The 18,022-nt window shown below is 36.8% G+C and overlaps 1 long non-coding RNA gene across 1 annotated transcript; it reads left to right on the forward strand.

The window, feature by feature from the left end:
• LOC109829449 lies at positions 12,687-15,005 on the forward strand. The gene is made up of 2 exons (XR_002244016.1): positions 12,687-12,812; positions 14,631-15,005. It is a non-coding gene; the product is annotated as an uncharacterized LOC109829449 (long non-coding RNA).

An 18,022-nucleotide genomic window follows, 5' to 3' on the forward strand; every position in this document is an offset into this window, starting at 1 on the left:
TGAAATTTTATTGCCACCGGAAACAGCTACTTTTTAAGATACAAGGAGATATTCCATAATAACATAATTTTGTCAATAAGTGGAAAACTCTATGAACTGATCTAGTTAGAGTAAGATTTGGACTCTGCACTGTTGGGGAAAACCCGTGTCGAGGAATCAAAACAACCGCCGATCAAAGAAGGCAAAATCAGCCAAAAATCAATGAACAAACACCAAACACCAGTTTTAACGTGGTTCGGCAATTGCCTATGTCCACGGGGCAAGAAGGGGATGAGGTTTTTACTAATAGAGAAGAAGAGTATAAATTAAGATTACAAATCACTCGAAGGAACAAACTAATCATACCACAAAGTTCTTAATCTCTCCAAATAAACTCTAAATAAATAGCTTAGAAAATTCTTCTTTTCTGTGCTCCAAATATCCCAAACTCAAGCCTTAAGATGTTGGAGTTATATATTAAGTGTAACTTAAAACTTGACATTGTAATGGGAAAGTTTAGTCTCACATAGGAAATAGAATAGGAAGGAATGGTGTTTATAAGCATTTACCTTCTCTCTCATACCTAGAAGAAAATAAAGGTTATGCTCCACACCACACACGCACGCGTCGGCCGGGCCGGGTTCAGGTTCGGGTCGGGTCGGGTGAAACGTCACTTCCACCAAAATCAAAATAAAACATTTAAGAAGAAATCCTTTCATCAAAATAAGAACCTTGTCCACTTTCAAAAGAAGGAAGGAGCTGAACATCGAGCCTGCATCGTTTGTGGAAGAACCAACCACCTTGCTAAGGACTGTTTTTCAAGAAAACTGAACCACCCAAGCCTAAGAAGGGAGGACCTCCACCTAATAAGTCACAAGTAAACATGGTGACTTCCAGTTCTGCTGAGACTGCTTTCAGGTCTGTTCTCTTCACCCTTGAAGTAAACATGACCTTTCAAGCAAATGATTGGTGGATTGACACTGGAGCTAATATTCACGTTTGCTCTAATTAATCTCTCTTTTCCACTTATCAGGTCTCAAGTAGAGGAACTGTGATAATGGAAAATAATAATGTGGCTCTTGTATCTGGAATAGGTCGGATCAACCTAAAGCTGACTTCTGATAAGACTTTGATCCTGCAGGATGTCTACCATGTACCAGACATTTGGAGAAATTTGATTAGCGGATCTTTATTAGTGCAACAAGGCTACAAACTTGTTTTTGAATCAAATAAAGTTGAAATAACTAAGGGATTGAACTTCATTGGAAAATGTTTTTTATGTGATGGTCTTTTTAAATTAAATGTTAAGAATTCTACTCTCGCATGTCCAATAGCTTTGAATATCGAACCTTCTATCACTTGGCATCAAAGATTAGGACATGTGAATTATAATTCAATTAAAAGATTGATGCATCTCAATATAATTCCAAAGCTTAATATAAAAGATGATGGAAAATGTGAAATATGTGTAGAAGCTAAACTTCCTAAGAAACCCTTTAAAACTATTGATAGAGATTCTGAGATATTAGAACTCATCCATAGTGATGTCTGTGATTCAGGAAGAAGATCTAGAGGAGGTAACAAATATTTCGTAACTTTTATAGATGACTGTTCTAAATATTGTTACCTCTACTTAATTAAGACCAAAGATGAAGTTATAAACAAATTCAAAATATATAAAGCAGACGTTGAAAATCAGTTGGATAGAAAAATTAAAATACTAAGATCAGATAGAGGTGGTGAATACACATCTAATGAATTAAAACAATTCTGTGAAGAGAATGGAATCATTCATGAAATAGTTGCTCCATATACACCTCAATCTAATAGAGTAGCTGAAAGAAAGAATAGAACATTAATGGACATAGTAAACTTAATGTTAATTAATTCTAGTATGTCAGAAAACCTGTGGGGAGAAGCTCTCATGACTACTTGCCATATACTAAATAGAATTCTATTCAAAAATTCTGATAAAACATCTTACACAATTTGGAAGAATAGAAACCCTAATTTAGATCATCTGGAAGTATAGGGGTGCTTAGCAAAAGTTAAAATACCTGAGAATAAGAGAAAGAAGATTGGCCCTAAAACTGTAGATGGAATATTTATTGGCTATGCTTCTGATAGTAATACAAATAGATTTTTAATAATCAACTATGATATTAATGAGATAGACAACAACATCATAATTAAAGCTAGGGATGTGCATTACTTTGAAAATATTTTTTCTTACAAGACCAGAGTAAACAACACAGGTCCTAGCTCTAGCAATTCAGATCCTAGTTCTAACCAAGGTGAAACTAGTTCTAAACAAATTAGACCACTAGAAAGTCCAGAGGAGCCTAGGAGAAGTAAAAGAACTAGAATAGAAAAGGTCCATGAAGATTTCTATGCATTACTTATAGAAGATTCTCCAATTACATTTGAAGATGCAATGAAATCAGTAGATGCTCTATTTTGGAAGGAAGCTATAAATAATGAGATATAATCTATAGTTCAAAATCATACTTGGGAACTAACTGATCTTCCTTCAGACTGTAAAACTATAGGATGTAAATGGGTATTTAAGAAGACTCAGACCAGATGGAAGAATAGATAAATATAAGGCCAGATTAGTAGCTAAAGGATATACCCAAAAATCTGGTATTGATTATTTTGATGTCTATTCTCCAGTAGCTAGGATTACTACCATTAGAGTCCTTATAGCTTTAGCATCCATTCACAAACTTATAATACATCAAATAGATGTTAAAATTGCATTCTTAAATGGAGACTTAGATGAAGAAATTTATATGGATCAACCCGAGGGATTTGTTGCCTCTGGGAGACTTAGATGAAGAAATTTATATGGATCAACCCGAGGGATTTGTTGCCTCTGGACAAGAGAAGAAAGCATGCAAACTTATTAGATCACTATATGGTCTCAAACAAGCTCCAAAACAATGGCACATAAAATTTGATGAGATCATATTATCCTATGGATTTGTAATTAATTAAACAGATGAGTGTGTATATCATAAAATAGATAATGATAACAAAATTGTGATTTTATGCTTATATGTTGATGATATTCTTATTTTTGGCTCTAACATACAAAGCATAAATGAAATCAAACATTTTTTATCACAAAATTTTGACATGAAAGATTTAGGTCAAGCTGATTTAATTCTTAACACTAAAATCTTAAAAAATAAAAATGGATATGTGTTGCCACAATCACACTACATAGAGAAAATTCTCAAGAACTTTTATAATCTAAATTGTCAACATGTTTCTACTCTATATGATCCTAATGTACATCTAAAGAAAAATACAGGTTATCCACAATTACAAAGAGAATATGAACAAACAATTGGATCATTAGGATTCCTGACAAACTACATCAGACCTGACATTGCTTATGCAGTAAATAGACTTAGTAGATATACATCAAATCCTGATAAGAGTCATTGGGATGCTCTAAAAAGAATTTTGAGGTATCTAAAAGGTGAAGTATGGTTTACATTATAAAGGTTATCCATCTGTATTAGAAGGATACTCAGATGCAAATTGAATAAGTGACTCAGTAGATGTAAAATCCACCAATGGTTTTGTGTTCCTTTTAGGAGGAGGAGCTGTGTCTTGGAAATCTACTAAACAAACTGTAATAACTAGAAGTACAATAAAATCAGAAATGATAGCTCTTGATACTACTAGTATAGAAGCTGAATGGTTAAAAGATTTACTTACGGAAATTCCATTAATACAAAAACAATTACCAGCTATTTCTATTCATTATGATTGCAGGTCAGCGATTGACAAATGTCATCAAGAGAATACAAATGTGAAGATGAATCGACGTTTGAAAGTGCGACATAAATCCTTGAGATATAAGATGAAAAACCATGTAATAGCCTTAGATTTTGTAAGATCAGAGAAAAATCTTGCAGACCACTTAACTAAAGGCTTATCTAGGGCAGTGGTCCTAGAATCATCGAGGGGGATGTGATTAAGCCCATAAGAAAAATCACTGCAGTGGTAACCCAACCTCGTAGAGGTTCAATGGGTAGAAACAAACTGGACGAGTGATTAATTGTGAGGAGCACTGAATTTATTTGCTCTCATCCCTAGGATGATCAGTGCTCATAAAGCAAGTGAAAGGTTGAGTTAAACTCTTAATGAATCTAAGACCCATGAGGCAGGATGCTACTTGCTCGCATCCTTATTAGGATTCACCTATATGTGTGTAGTTGTGAGACCGCGACTATGGGATCAGGGCTACTCCCTAGTAACACACATGAAAGATACTTGCGCAAGGCCGATAATAGCGCAACCCGATTAGAATTCTTCAAAACTATACTATGTGTGCTTTCTGTAGAAATCCGATAAATAGGACTGGTTCAAGGTGTAGTCCACCAAGCTCTCACGGATCTATACAACTGTCACTAAGTGAAGGTTCAAACCGAAAGGTACCTCCACCTATTACATAGTATAAGGGAACCAGCATTCTTAATTTTCAAAGTTCTTCTTTTACTCTTAATTTTGAATTATTTTAAGTTTTAAGTTATGTGGGGGATTGTTGGAGTTATATAATAAGTGTAACTTAAAACTTGACATTGTAATGGGAAAGTTTAGTCCTACATAGGAAATGGAATAGGAAGGAAGAGTGTTTATAAGCCTTTCTCTTCTCTCTCATGCCTAGAAGAAAATAAAGGTTATGCTCCACACCACACACACGCGCGTCGGTCGAGATGGGCTCGGGCTCGGGTTCGGGTCGGGTGGCGCGCGCACACGATCTGCGAACACAAATGCAGCTCTGGATTGAGGGGCTCTTAACCTGCTATATTTTAACTTTTTATTTTTTGCTAATTAGAATAATTAAAACGTGTTAAGCAATTAAAACGAGCCGAGTAATTAAAACATATTAACTGTGGATTTATGGACTTAATAAATGATGAAACGACTAGCATGCGCGGGACTTGTGGATCTTAACGGACGAACGGACGCGTGATAACGGGCTAACGACCGTGAGCGTTGTGGGATAACAGACGCAATTCTCAACCTATATAAAGACCGGTATATGTGAGGGCTAAGTACATCGAAAAAATAACAAATCTCTTCTCTACTTCTTCTCTTTTCAAAAATAGTTCTCTACTATTACACTTCCGCTGGTTTTCTAAAAGTTAAGGAGAATTCGCAAAGCCTTTTTGAAGCTCGTGCCGACGAGAAGGAGGTCGCTTGACCGAGGATCATTGTATCTCCGAGAACTTTTGCCGCGTAGCCCTGTATGAGAGGGGGCAATTAGATTCTTGGGACAGTGTCTTGCACGCCTTGACCATCAGGCCGTATTTCTAACTCTATTTATTTTTCGTTTGAATTATTTCTTATATCTGAGTTATAATAGTGATTATCTGTTAATTATTAAATTGTTCAAACTAATTTTTGTTATTGTCTAAACAACTAATATTTCTAACATAAGAAACCCTAGAATGTGTATTGGTATTTATACAAACACCAAAACCCAATAAGAACAGGAAACACAAAATAGGCCCATACCGCTACGCGGTCGACCGTGATCAAACGATAGAGAATCAAAAACCATTACAGGGTATCACGGTCGACCGTGGCGGTTGACCACGCCAAGTCCTGAACCAAATCTCAGGTTTGTGCACGTATGCGGTCGACCGTCCTTGTGCCGTGGTCGACCGCTAAACTCCAAAACACTCTCCTGAGCTTCAAAACCTGTTCTTCTTCAAAATTCTTCACGGTTTCTTTAATTCTCCACCTCGGTAAAGTTTCTTGCAAAACTAAGCGACACCAACCAAACCAAATGCCTCACTTGTTGCGTCCAGTACGAAGTGAAATGATTTACGACAACGAACTCAATCCACAACAAGTCGAGACCCAAACAGGAGTGCGAACACTCACCCAAATGTCGGCATCTACTCACCAAATCGGCTGCTTCAAAACTGACTACCTACGTATCCTCTGACCCAAGAAATCAAGCATTCACGTAGTTCACCCAATGGCCTCCAAATGTCCTCAATCCAATAGAAGAGCATACAACCCTCCTCCATCATCACTAAATCTGTAACTGATAGCACCTCCAATAACCTCAAACTGAAGCGATCCAAACACCTCTGCCTGAGGTGAACCAATGACCATGTCTAAACTACGCCTATCAGCTGCACTCAAAACAATCAACACGTCATCTGCATCCGAAACTGAATGACCCCCATGCTATGTCACCTCACCTGAAGTCCTAAATAATACAGAATGACTTGGAGTATGTGGAGTAATATCCACCTAATGTGGAGTAGCATCATCCTCCACCCGCTGTAATATCTAACTGATCTGATCAACACTCTTCACCTGCCGAGAGTCTAATGTGACATACCTGCTCAGAACGAAATCAGAAGCTCCCAAATGATAGCCAAATGAGCCTCTGAATCCCAAGCACGCAATCAGATCAAATTTTACATCCTCGATGTGACCAAGTGCTGGGTAACCAAATATCCGATGCCAACCAAAATCTGAAGCAGCTCCACCAGATCCAAAATTACTAAATGCAGCAGTCGACAACTTATGTATAAGATGACCCAAACGTGTCGAAGCCCGAATACCAAGTCCAATGCTCGACAACCAATGCCGATCCTCCTCTAGAAAGGAACAGCTCATCAAATCTGCCATCTCATATCGTCGCCTCAATGTCTCCTCTCCAATGAAGTGTCTCCAACTGTCATGAGCTCAGCACAAATGCAAGAAGAAACCCTTACTCGAGCTAGTACGATGGATAACCTTTTTGCCAACACACTTCTTCCAACTGTTGCGGACTACTAGGACTTCAAACTAATGGGGCTTGGTTGCAACCCATAAAATGCCTAGTACAATCTCCAACTACAGCAACTAAAAAACGATTACCCCCAATGATGCCTCCTTGGAAGGCCCTCAAATGCCTGACTGAACACCTCCTAAAAGACCCCTCCATTGATGGATAGAAGTGCCAAGCTCCACCACGGTCTTCTCGCTCATCCCAATGTGCTCAAAGGACATCCATTTGCAGGTCAACGCACTCCTCAACAACCTATGCACTACATTGCCAATCAAACACCCCAGTGTCAAACAACACCACAGTCTAGCCAAATCCAATGAAGTCGTCAGTGCTCTATCAATCACCATGCTCCCAAGTAAATAGTATAAGTTACTCCTTCTGACGCCCTTCATCATAATCATGGACCCAAATGTAACCTTCAAATGTGCATCCACTAAGGTCATCCTATAGCCTGCTGCCTCCAAAACTCCAAGTGAAATAATGTTATTCTTCAATTGAGGAACGAACCTTATTTCAACCAACTTCTGAATCACTTCATCACTAATTTGAATACGAACGGTACCGATACCACAAATAGGGTATTTGTGATCATTACTCATGAGCACAACATCCCCTCTTTTCAACTCCTGAAAGTTAGAGAACCAATCTCTCCTAGGGCAAATATAGTATGATGTACCCGAATCTAACATCCACTCAGTGGAGTCAGCAACACAAACTGACAGAAGTGCTGGGCACGAATAGCCCGAAGAATCTGAATCTTAAATATCTCTACTAGCCTTGGCAACATTCACCTCTGAAGCTTCAATCGCTTTCTCTTTATTCTTCCCGGCTCGATCATTCAGTTTTGGGCATTCGGCTTTCCAATGTCCATCTTCTTTACAAAAAACACACTGATTCCTACGAATTCCAAAATGTGCCCCTCTAGACTACGACCTTCTACATCGGTTTGGACTCTTTACTCTTGCAACCAATGCCTCCGCTACCGGCTCAATAGAAGTCTCCTTATCCTTCTTCCTAAGTTGGTAATTCACAAGTGTAGCGGTGACCTTACTATATAAAAGAGATGCATTTTTATTAATAAGAGTAAGGACGAATGCCTCATATTCCTCGTCGGGCAAGGAACTCAACAATAGTAACGTCTTGTCCTCATCTTCAACAATAACATCTACATTCGCCAAATTTGCAAGAAGCTTCGTGTAGTGGTTCATGTGATCACCAATGGATGTCCCCTTCTTCAATTGGAAGCGATAACGCTCTTCGTCAAGTACTTGCTCTCTAGGACTTCCCAAATCTTCTTAGTCGAAGTCTCATTCATCACATCATATTTTAGATCTTGAGTGAGACAAAACCTAATCACATCACACGCCGTTCTATTCATTTTCTTTCAAACATTCTCATCAATGTCGTCCGGTTTCCCGTCCAACTCCAACGTATCTTCCAAATTCTACGTAGTGAGCGCATCCAAGATTTCACATCGCCAAAGTCCAAAATTGTTAGTGTCATTGAACTTCTCCACGTCAATCTTCATTGAGTGGATATTCAACTTTGGACAGACTTCACACCTGAAGAACCACTCTCAACACCTTCTTTCCCGGCCATAATCCTCAACACACCAACAAACAATTGCGGAAACGAACAAGAAATAGATCCAAACTTGAAAAAGATAGAGTCTTTACCAAAAAGATCTCACATTTATCACCAACTGAAACCCTAGACGAGCTTCCAAATCGATCTACTCTTTCAAATAGCCCAAGCGTAGCCCGAGCTCTGATATCAATTGTTAGGGAAAACCCGTGTCGAGGAACCAAAACAACCGCCGATCAAAGAAGGCAAAATCAGCCAAAAATCAATGTGCAAACACCAAACACCAGTTTTAACGTGGTTCGGCAATTGCCTACGTCCACGGGGCAAGAAGAAGATGTGGTTTTCACTAATAGAGAAGAAGAGTACAAATTGATATTACAAATCACTCGAAGGAACAAATTAATCACACCACAAAGCTCTTAATCTCTCCAAATAAATCCTAAACAAATAGCTCAGAAAATACTTCTTTTCTGTGCTCCAAATATCCTAAACTCAAGCCTTAAGAAACCCTAGAACGTGTATTAGTATTTATACAAACACCAAAACCCAATAAGAACATGAAACACAAAACAGGCCCATACCCGCTACGCGGTCGACCGCCAAAAGCTCGCGGTCGACCGCGATCAAACGATAGAGAATCAAAAACCATTACAAGGTATCGCGGTCGACCGCGTCAAGTCCTGAACCAAATCTCAGGTTTGTGCACGTATGCGGTCGACCGTCCTTCATTGCTCGGTTAGCACTAGCTTTCAAATATCTGGTAAACTATTTTTCTAAAAATGGTTTACCAAATATATTAAGACGTGTAAATTGAAATGACAAAAGCAAATTAAAACTAAAAATTGCCACAACTATGTGGATCTTCCCATTTAAAGAGAAGAGTTGCAAACCTCATGTGGTCCAGTCCTACGTAATTTCTTGGAAACATTTTGGTTTGCAACTAACATTTCCAATCCTAAAATTGAATGTAGTTTTGATTCTCGACAAACAGATGAACCAGACTTTGTCCCTTCTTCAACATCATCCAACCTCTATTTGATGGTTGTATGATTCCTGAACCGAAAGAGTAAATTTGTTCGTGATCCTAAAGGCAGCAATTAAATAGCTGGTAAAAAAATAATTGTAGCAGGCAAACATTTGGGGAAATATAACACTATATGCCATGCAAAAAAATATTAAATTATTAAATAACTTTTTCTTTTCCGAAATCAAGAATATTATTGAACAAGAAAAATTAAACATCTACATATAAATATGTAAGGTCATATACAATAAAAATAACTTGCGCATAAATTTTGCACTTATAAGAGAATATCTACGTGATTATGACAATAGCAAATGTGACTAATAAACTATAAGTAAAAATTGATAAAGCACAAGCACTATTTACCTTAATGAAGAACCCCACATGAATAGCTTCAAACTTCAAGCCTAATTATCCAATCTCACATGGACAAATATCCAAACTTGCAAAGACACCTCTAATAATTTAAAATTTATAGAAAATTCCTTAAAATTACAATCTAACAAACAGTACACTAAAAATCTCAGTCCCTTGAAAAATTATAGAATTTGTAGAAAACACCTTAAAAGTTTAGAAAATTTTAAAGAACACCATAAGAATTAAAAAAAGTTCATGGAGATTTTTGCAATTCTTTGATTTTTGAACAATTGAAAGTTTTCAAATTTTATCATATATTTGTCATTTTCTAGGGCATTTTTATAACTTTTTGAATCTTTTGAGTATGTTTTTTTCAAATAGATATCTAAATTTTCAGTGTATTTTTAATGTAGTGATAGATAAATCACGCAATGATGAAGATCTTTAAAAGGAGGTGTTTCTCAAGGGGCCGCAATTGTAGAAGATAAATCACGCAATGATGAAGATCTTTAAAAGGAGGTGTTTCTCAAGGGGCCGCAATTGTAGAAGTATGCACATTGGTTTTTCTAGATAGTAGTTTATATATGCAAAAAGACTAGACAATCTATATAGTAGTTTGGTTTTATGTGGAGATGGATTCAATTAACACATTTAGAGAAGTAAAACAGTTAAACGATTTGCAATCTATAGAAAACACCCTAAGAGTTTAAAAGATGCAAAAGAACACTCAAATCTCAAATTTTACGAAAAAATACCCTAAGAATTTCAAACCTACGAATAGTACACTTAAAATATAGGAATTATAAATGCCCCCCTAAATATTTAAAATTTGTAGAAAACATCCTCAACGTTTTTAAAATGATAAATAATAATCTAAAAATTTTTAAATATACAAAAAAAGGCTACAAAATGTATATTGAAAATCTATAAATTAAAATTTGTAAAAAGTTTTGAAAATTACAAAAAACACCTTAAAGATTTAAAAAATTTTAGGCGTATGTTTGCAATTCCTTGATTTTTAGTGTAATGTTTAAAAGCTTTTGAAATTTTCAATGTGAATTTAAAATTTTTTGAATTTGAAAGGATATATTTTCTGCAATTTTCGAACTCTTGGGTGTTTTTCTCATAGTTTTATAAACTTTTACAGGGGTTTCCAGTGTATTGCATAAATATATCAAGCAATGATGAAAATCTCTAACAAGATGTGATTCTTAAGATGTATTAGGTCATGGTTATGGAAGTAAGCACATCCACGACCATATTGAATTTATCATAGATAATTATCTAGCAATTTTGTTATAATAAACACAACCTCAAAGAAAAAAAATTAAAATATTTGTCCACATGCAAGGCACGTGCATCCCTGAGTATATGGAGGACATAAGAACGATTTTCTAACCTCCATTCTGGTATGAACATTACAAAATACGAGGTATCAAGCTATTTAAAGAACATATTGTATTAAAGATAAAAGGTGGTTAAAAATCATAAAACAATCCTTAACTTTAGACGATTATTAGATAATACTATTGTTGATGTTGAAAATCAAACATATAATAAAATGAGGGCGAGGTTGATTAGGGGCTGCTAAATTCATGAGAGGACGGAGACTAGTTCCCCAGTTGTTCTTCCGACGATCAAGTCAGTTAATGGACTTGAGTGGGAAAGTGATGAACTGTGTGAATTCTTTAGTGTAGTGCAGTAGAATTCTGAGAGATTGCTTGCTTACCCTGGTATTTGGAATATTACCTCTATTTATAGTGGTGAAAAAAGGGTAGAATGGTAATCTCGGTCGAGTACAAGATGGCGGCAAACGAGTATGGGATGGCGGCTACGTCAGCACCTACTTTACAAGTGTCAATTGACGAGTGGAGGAGAGATCACCTTAATATTTAATACGAAGTGATTGGGGGCATGGCGGTGTCGATGTGGTCCGACGTGTCATGAAGACTATCAGGGCTAGAGGAATGATGACGTCTGCCAATCATTTAATGTGATGTTGTAGCACTGTCAGCGGGGGAGGCTCTAGGTTGAAGTCGTCCTTTGGCTTGGTCGAGAAGTAACGCCTTTCGAGTCGACTCCGCAAGGTGGCGAATAACTTGTCGAGTGGGCTCGTAGCGAGTTGTCTTCGAAAAGAGGACAGACAAGTATGAGCCTTCGAGTTGACCTAAGGAGATGTCGACTCGGCGAGTCGGCTAAGTTGGAATTCTTGGTGGTCCTGACTATCACTTTGATTTAAGCGGTGCATGTAAGGGGACACCTGTCCGTTGTTGGTAAAGGGTCGTACTTTGATGACCGAAAACACCATAACAACTATCATAATTTTTAAAGTTTTAGGAAAATTGCCCTTAAATTAGGGATTACTAGAAAAATCCCGTTAACTCTAAGATTGTTTTTCAGAAGAACTCCACCCCCTCAACCCCTTAAGCGGGTTTTCAGATATTTTGAAAGTTATGGCGGTTATTTGGTAATCATCCAAAGTTAAGGGGGTTATCTAAATATTTAACTTTAAAAGCTAGAAAAAAAACTAAATTTGAGATATTTTTCAAAATAAACTTAGTCAAACAGGACTGAGTTGTCATCTAAAACCAATTGGTTTAATTGCTTAACGCCATTGTTTTGTCCTCTCGTAATAATTTAGCACAATAAGACTCTATGTATGTTTGAGGTCCAAGTTAGGTATGAGATAAACAAGTATTTTTTCTTTTTTTATAAATTTAATTTTACGACTTATTCGTCTTTAGATCGGTCATCACCCCAAAACGCATATAAATTGACTTGATAAATAGTTAAGTCTATCTTTGATAGTACATGCACAGCTGTATCAACCTTATTCTAAGTCCTTAGAATAAGATAATACATGTCCATAGCCCTCTTGAAGTCAATTTAAATTACCAAATAGCAATAATGGCCATTAATTTCCTCCGGAGTTTCTTCTCATACGCTGGCTACAAATAGCCGAAACGAATTGACCATTTTTTGCAATTCGCATTAAGATCTCAAATAAAGGAGTGAGATTGAGCTGCAGGAAGAGGGAAAAAGATGCGCGGCCCTTATGTAAGTACAACTAACATGCCTATCCTTCCTAAGTTATGTATCTATAGATGCATAAAAGATTTCTTATATATGTATATGTGTATATGTCTGAAAGGATATGCACGCTTATTTGGGAACTATTAGGAGTTTAGATTGTCAAACTATTAAATAGTGTCAATCGATGATATAGAACGTAAAATTATGGCCCTCAATCCGCATCATAAATAGTGGCTTCGGAGTTTTAGTGTAGTGGAAGGGGTTTTTTAGTTTGATATCTCAGTTGACCAGAGTCAATTTCCACCGGTCACGCATTTAAGCAAATCGATATATATCACTCAATGTGGTGGAATGATCTGTTATGTTGGTATCATAGTCATCGAGGTCCAATTCCCTCCATACGTATTTAAAGGAGATTAGGAAGAGGTATTAATTGTTGCCTGAGTTTTTGAATCATTAAATGGATGCTCAACCTACTTGGGATGTATTAAAACATAAAATTAGGTTCAGAGGATGGGTGCAGCGGGAGGTTTCATAGGCTGGTAATTAACAAACTACTCGTGAGTTTGTGAAGGAAGAGAGAGTAGCATGATCTTTATCAGTTTTTGTTTTCAGCAGCACAAGATGGGAAAAACAAAACAAAACAGGTAGAGAAATGTTTTTGTATACACCATAATGAACGGTGAGATCATCATTAATACAGATGGTCACTTTCTATCGAGTAGATGTAAAACGTACGTCTTTCAATCTAATGTATCATAACCTTATTCCATTCATACATGCGTACATTCTTTGTTACTTACATTAGTTTATATCAATTATTCAACTCACTAAAGATGCACACTTGCTGGTGATGATTTTTCTGAAAACCATGAGAAAGTCTTAATCCATTTTGCCCCTCTTTTCCCTTGTTCTTTTGTGGGGACAAGAAAACTACGATCCTCGATGTATAGCCAACTAATTATTAGGGTTAATTACAAAAGAGCCCCCATGAGAACTATGATCCATCGATTTTAACATTTCATGTTGCAAGCATGCATGTGCCCAAATAAGTTAAAAATAATTATTTAAGCTCAAAAGTTACCTATTTTTCTTTTTGATAAAAGGGTTTTTTGGGACTAAGTAAATTTTTATCATTTTTTTTGTCTTGTGCTTACAAATAACATGTTATTGTTGACAGTGTTACTATGGGAACTAAAAGATAAATTTTTTTCCGATAAGATGTAGTGAAATAAAACAATTCAAGGACGTTATATACAATAACTCCTAGCATTCAGGGGAGTTTAGTCTAATAAAAAAGTTGATTGGAGGAGGAAGGAGTTAAGGCAACTCCCCAAAAGTTCTTTGGGGTTTTATGTAATTGAATCTAAATATTATTTATTATTTTTCTAGATACTTAATCCCTTAAATCTTTCATATTTTGAAATTAGCCTCTCAAATCATTGAAATTATTAGGTCCCCTATTCTTAAGTTATTCTAAAACTAGTCTCTAAAATCATTGAAATTGCTTTAGTCCCCCAATTTTCATACGTTGTCTCAGTTTAGTCTCTCTAATTGCTAATTACTACTTCTATTCTTGATTGAATTGGGACTCGTTTCAAAATAAAGAAGCGAGGGACCTAATAGCAATTTCATGATTTGAAGGACTAATTTCAAAATAATCTAAGAACTGTGAGACCTAATAGCAATTTTAATGATTTGAGGGATTATTCAAAATAGACTAAGAATTAATAGAGATTTCAATGATTAATTTGATGGTCTAATTTTATAATATTTCAAAACAATGTATATCTAATTATTCATATATGATCTCTTGATTCATTTTTTTCATGGTGTTATCAGTGCCACCCAACATGTAGGTCATGCCGTCCATGTGGCTCATATGGTTGCCAGAACATCTACCTAGGAGGTGGAGGCGGTGGTGGTGGCGGTGGCGGTGCTGGCGGCAACGGTGGAACCGGAATTTACCAAATAATTGTTCAATCAGGAGGGACGATCATCATCAATTAAATACAAGTTGTATGATTTATTGTGAAGTTACTCCCTTCATACTACTTTAAGACTTACATGTTGGGCTCACCACCTTCATGATGTTGAGCCTCATGGATGGGTCTTTCTGGTAGTATCAAAGTAATGTTATTTCTATTTTGCATTGTTTGCATTTGCTATGGTTGAACTTAATTATGGAAGTTGATATTCGAACTATTAAGTGTTGTATTCATGGATCAGATTGTACCATTGTGCTTTAATTTCGTAACTTTCTTAACTATTATTGATCACAAGGTTTGATAATACATGTTTCTATTTTATGAATTTGGCAAAAAGTTCTCTTTAATTTATCTGGTCTTGCAGAAAACACTCTTACTATTTTTACTGTTTTGACTATGTAAACATAACTCAACGGGGTTAATTCTTCCAACCAGTTTGACAGTCCAAGAAATGTTGTTCCAATGAGCTAAACTTGGACTTCCTCTGATAAAAAAAATTGTGAGTTTCAAGTGAAAAACAAATTTCTTAATTTATATCATTTCTAGGATAAAACAGAACCTTGTTACTTTATTCTGATAAAACTTTTGTATATCAAGTGATTGACCAATGTCTATTTCGAATGAAAGTAGGGCAATACTCAATACATATCAAATATATAGAGAAAATGTACGACAAAAATACAAGGTCACAAATGTTGTCCGAATATGTATTAATTAGTTTTTTCGTTTCGAAAAATTTAATATAAAGGATATTTGCGAGAGGACCATATATCGTCATTCTCGCTTAAATATACCGTTGCATTCTCACACAAATCAGTACTCCGGTCCCTCAGCATCACCTACTCGACGTATACCAGAAATGACCCACATTCCGGTCACCCTGTGAGGTTGCTACTATCTATACAAATCCAATGAATGCTCACAAGCTGACTGTTTCAGTATAACAGTCGATGCTAACAGGGTATGATGATAGCTAATCCATACCAAGAAAAAAATGTTGAAATTTGACTTCAGCAACACGATCAACTTGATGACTAACTCAGACTCATCTAGTCTGATGATACATCTCCTACAGATAGAAGAGACGCCCCCCTAGAGGAGTAGAGACTGACAATGGAATATTTAAGGAATGTGCTACAAGCTAAAACCTATCAACGAAGGCATGAAAGATAAGAGATAAGAAAATTTCTAAATCAAACTAGATCCGAGCTGAAAAGAAAATCACGAAGAAAGCTCCGCTCGTACCCTGATCACGCGGTACTGCTGAATAAACTCTACTAGTGGTGCAACAAATATGTGACCATCTGTCCTTCAGGAATCTCCTGGATAATGCAAATCTGGCCTGTTGGTCCCTAAATCCTCGGATTAACAAGTAGTGTCTCTATTTCCCTGCTGCTAGCCGAAATTATGACTCTGAGACTATCGACCGTGACCTTTATCATGCTGGCTTCCTGCTGGTGTACTGCGACAAGTCTTTCGCTCTTGTTTGATCTTGTTGTGATTGTAACATGTACTCTGAACTCTGCGTTACTTCGGCGCTCTCGAATCATATCGTGCTCCTTTCTTATATTGTCCATGTTGCTGGGTAAAAATCATTCTTCCGATGCTAGGATTCTCTAGATTCCGCAATAGTTCTCTTGTCATTGTCACTATTCTAGTTTTGATTTTTTCCTTCACCACGGGTATATCTCCCTACATTACTTATACTAGCTCTAACTGCTTGTTAAAGTATTGACTAAAATTCTCCCAAATAGATGATAATTGCTACCCCGACAAAAATCTTGATGTCGTTGCTATCTTCCAGCGATGTCCTCAATGCTGAATACAACCAACTTCTGCTTGGTACTAAGTCGACGTTCAAGAAATTTTCACATACTCCTTCCCTTATAGGTTGCAACTGAAATTTGTGTGCCTTGAAACTCTGGTGCTCTTATTGTCTGATATCTTTCTTACTCTCTCAGGGCTAAACATCCTGCTCTGCGGCTCTATAACTAGCTGATTGTGGTGGTGGTTCCTTCATAAATATTGCCTCTTTACTTTCACGATGGGTATAACCGGTGATGGAACTCCTAAAAGTGGTACTGCTGCGGCTCGGTTCTGCATGCCCATCTCTCCAGGTACGAGTTTTACCTCGATCATATCCTCGTTTCGATATTTATAATATCAAAAGGAGAGCTAATTCATAACACATAGTATTCACGCAAATACCTTCAATCAACATAAAATAGTTGTCATAAAAAAATATTCTAAAATTTTAAGATATACGCATATATAGTCCTCTCTTATACTAGGAAATTCTTAGCGGACTCTATACATGAATCCTAGGAAACTCTAACCTAGCTCCATGACTCGACACAGAATGATCCTAAGGATACTGGAACTAGAGCTCTGATACCAATTGTGGTGTCCCTGGGTTTACACAAGGCTGCAGTCCGAGGTGAAACCAGGAATATCAAACCTGACATACACCACACCGTGCAATAACATGTTTCACAATCACAATTACTATCTCTCTAGTAGAGTCAACAACAGGTGTAGGTACAAAAGCAAGTAAAAGATAATACAAGAGATATATGATGAAATAATAGAGATAAAAATGATATTTCATCATCCAACATACAAAAATATAAAGTGAATCTCTGAAATAACTAGTCTGGAGATCTCAATAAGTCTCAAATACAGAATATCTGATAAAAGGAAATAAGGCACACAACCTTTACAACTTCTAGAACATAACTCTCAAATGTCTAAACAAAATGTCTACAGTGGAGCTCCATAAATAAAATAAAACTACAAATAAAAGATGGACGCTAATAAGTATCGCCATCAATCTGCGACTCTTCGTGCACCTGGCTCGTTACCTGAAATGGGAGGGGACAACCAACCCCAAGGGAGAGGGCTCGTTGCTGTTCGCGTGGAAAACCGTTGGTTTCTTCATTAATGAGATAATTGTCATCTTTAGTTACAACTTTTCGAAGAGAGAGATTATAGATACTCCCGGTTTATGTCCCTTCGTGGAATAATACCCGCAATACTCAGTGTAGATCCGACGGCATCTAGATCGCAGCGGGTGGTAACCACCGGATTAGACGCCCGGCGCAGGCAAAGAGACGCCACCAATAGCGAGCGAGCCCAGCAAATACAGGAGGCTCGTTGATTTGTTCACAGAGGAGAGTTGTAATTTTTGCTTTAATTTTCTTTGATTTAATACTTGTAAACGCGGCATCTATAGAACGACCGTATCTT

The sequence above is a fragment of the Asparagus officinalis genome, chromosome 2 (assembly GCF_001876935.1).
Source record: "Asparagus officinalis chromosome 2, Aspof.V1, whole genome shotgun sequence".
Classification (NCBI taxonomy): Eukaryota; Viridiplantae; Streptophyta; class Magnoliopsida; order Asparagales; family Asparagaceae; genus Asparagus; species Asparagus officinalis.